Below are 3,374 nucleotides of genomic sequence, written 5' to 3'. Positions count from 1 at the left end.
CCTTCTACCTGAGACCAATTAACTGAGTGTATATAGTGTAGCAGCAGAAACAGAGAGACCTTGCCTTAACAAGGTGGAAGCAACCTATTTGCAAGTTGTCCCCATCCGTTCACAGCTCTGTTGTGGCATATGTGCATCTGTCCTCATACTCACACACACAAATCATTTTTAATTTTTTAATTCATCTGGGGCTAAAAAGAATGCTCAGTAGTTAAGAGTACTTGCTGTTCTTGTGGTGGACAAGAGTTCAGTTTCTAGCACTCACACAGAGACTCTAGTTCCAGAGTATCCTATGCCCTCTTCTGGCCTCTTCAGGCACCAGGGACACAAGTAGTTTACTTATATGTATGCAGGCAAAACACTCAGACACATAAGAAACATTTAATGGTGTCTTAGTACTCAGTGCAGTCTTTCCCAACAAAATAGGAAAAGGAGGTCTGTTGTTGAATAATCTTTTTGTATACTGTGAAGATATGTCATTCTTATTGGTTTAATAAAAAGCTGAACAGACAATAGCTAGGCAGACACATGGGACAGTGGGAAGAAGAAAGGGCGAGTTGCCAGTTAAATGGAGAGGAAGCAGCATTAACAGTAAGGTAGTAAATCCAGAAGACAAAAATTAGATTGATAAAAATGGGTTAATTTAAGTTGTAAGAGTTAGTAACAAGCCTAAGCTATTGGCCAATTGTTTGTAATTAATAATAAGTCTCCAAGTCATTATTTGTAAGCTGGTGGCCCAAAGAAAAAGTTGCCTACAGATGTACTGCCTAGGAGTTCTAAGGTTCACTTTCTTATGGTGCCATCATGTCTCAGGAATCCCTTGCAGAAAGAGGGAGTAAACCACACAGCACATTTATTATTTATTTATTAACTCACATTCCTACCCTTGGACTGGATTCCTCTCTGTATCTTTTGGTTTTATGTTTTGAGGTGATGTATATGTGTTAGTCAAGTGTTCTACCACTTAGAGATAACCTCAGCCTAATTCATCCCTGCACTATATCCACTGACAACAGGAGTTTTCTCTTCTCTCAGTTCTAAGGCAGCCTCACCTCCCAAGGGCCTGGCCTTAGCTACTTAGCAGTTTAATTACAATCAACTCTCCCAGCCTCCCAAGCTGCCTTGGCTTACAGCACTGATACTGGGATGATCACTCCAGGAGACCCCTCTGCAGCCCTCCTACACCTGTCTTTGTGGTCTAAACAGACTTCTCACTGTCTTCCACAGAGCTACATTACACCTTTGTATGTGTAATGATAGACATGGCTTCTGTTTATGTCCCCTTGCTAGCATGGGGTCTCGCAAAGAGCAGATGCTCAGTGAAGGTTTGGGGAAGAAATTCCATTCAGCTTGCTTTAGTTTCAATTTTAATTGTTTAACCAGAATAAGGGAGTAAACACTGTAAGACAATCAAAAGTTAATTTTATTCTGTTCTTCATGTTAATGTCAATTTTTTCCCATGGTCCAGGAAATTCCAATTTCAAAGTCATGGTATCTTGTGACATATTACAAATTAGAGGTCATTCTCATTTGTTTTGAAGATAATAATAGTCTCCTAACATGGATCAACAATTATATATGTATAACTAATGTCCTTTGTAACCTTAAAAGTCTCAAGATAATGAACCTTGCAGTAAAAATCAGCATTTTGAAATACTTGGAATTCTCAAGTCACCCAGTGAGAACAGGAAGAACGAAATGGTTCATAACCTCCTCCTACCAGCACTCCAATGAGGATACAGTTCTTAGATCTGCCTGACATGTTGTTAGTTGGAAATTGCCAGTGCACTAGAATGTGTGGTGGTCAGGGCAGTGGTATCATTTGTTGGGCAATTCAGGCCTAGGTCCTCTCATCTCTCAAAGCCTCAGAATACCTGAAGGGGTAGGCTCTATGGTTAGTCCCAGTGATACTGGCAAAAAATTCCAAGACTTTCTTCATTGTTGTTCCAGCATAAGCCCTTGGGCCCCACAGGAACTCATGGCTAGAAGTGTGGCTGTCAAACACCTGCCTGTATTCCACATACCCTTCCTGCACAAACTCCTCAGTGATGAAACTCTTGGGCTCCCCAGATATGAAATGATTCCTCCCAGCATTCAGCCCCATGATAGTCAACACATGACAAACTATCTCCTCAATGACACAGTTGCCTTCTATGAAGATGATATACATGATAGCTGAATTATCAAGCCCATCTTGGTGTAACATTCTCTCATAGGTGATACCTAGGGCAGTGTCAAGAATATAGGAGTGGACAAAGACCTGCCTCATGCACTCAGAGGCCTTACTAAAGACCACAGAGTAGTAATCCTCATAATCTCTCATGATCCTATTCAGCATTTCTGCCCTAGTTGTCAGCTACTTCCTCCTATATTTGATGGGTAAGAATCCCACCAAATCAACTACCTTTCTATTGAGTGCATCCTGCAGGGCAAACTCAGGGTGAGCCACTTCCCTAGCTTGCTTTCCAGAGGCCTCAGCAGGTGGTGCCCCTGTAATGGATGTAATGGAACCCATGGCAGTGGGAGGAGGCTCTCTGAGCACTCTCGGGAGAATTGAGCATTCCTCCAGCAGACACATCCACTGAGGTGGTGGCTGTGGCTTCCACATCCCCTACCTCATACATGGGGACCTGAGCACTCTCTGGGCCCCTTTCCTGTCTTTGGGCCTGAGGGTGGTCTGGGATGTTAAAGCTCTGACTGTTCTCAGTAGGATCCATCTTTAGGTTCTTTTGAAAGAACATGTTCAGGTTCACAAATAAGTCACAGCAATTAAGATTGACAGACCTGGGGGAGATAAGGAGAGGATGAATAAACTCTGAAAGCTATTTTTTGGGCAGCTCTCAAAATGTCTGTTATAGGATTTTTCTTGAGTGCTCTAGGGTCCTGCATATGCTCTGAGATCCTGAAAGGGATACAGACACTGCTCCTTGGGGTGTAACCCTCTTGCCTGAGTACAATCTCAGAACAAATTTCTTTGTCTCTGAGTTGGAACAGAAGGCAGTGAGAGGTGACTGCATAAGGTATCCCAATTCAGCATGTTCCATTTATCCAAGGATGGAATACCAACGTGATCTTCACCTTGATAAATGGAGAAGTCTGAAAATTTTTTGTGATTCCAGTGCCCCTTTCCCTAAGGCAAAGGCCTATTTCTGTGAGGCAGAGGAAAATAGAGGTAAGAGGATAGGATTCTACTAAAGTGCTTGGATTTTTCCACTGTTGGCTGGAGGGCCAATGGGTACTGGGTTCCCTGTGTGGCGGTGGGACTCTCTCATTTTTCACTTTGAGTCCTACCACATACCTGATCCTCCCTCTGATGATTTGTCCAAGTGGTTCTTAGAAGATCCTTCTGTTACCCTAGACAAATTCCTGAAAAC

At 42.7% G+C, this 3,374-nt stretch overlaps 1 pseudogene; it reads right to left on the bottom strand.

Annotated features, from left to right (window-relative positions):
- Positions 1 to 1,840: 1,840 nt before the first annotated feature.
- LOC131900217 (melanoma-associated antigen 11-like) lies at positions 1,841 to 2,717 on the bottom strand (annotated as a pseudogene).
- Positions 2,718 to 3,374: the final 657 nt, after the last annotated feature.

The sequence above is a fragment of the Peromyscus eremicus genome, chromosome X, assembly GCF_949786415.1.
Source record: "Peromyscus eremicus chromosome X, PerEre_H2_v1, whole genome shotgun sequence".
NCBI classification, from domain to species: domain Eukaryota; kingdom Metazoa; phylum Chordata; class Mammalia; order Rodentia; family Cricetidae; genus Peromyscus; species Peromyscus eremicus.
The sequence above is the reverse complement of the archived record's forward strand: the minus strand, read 5'-3'. Positions and strand labels throughout refer to the sequence as shown.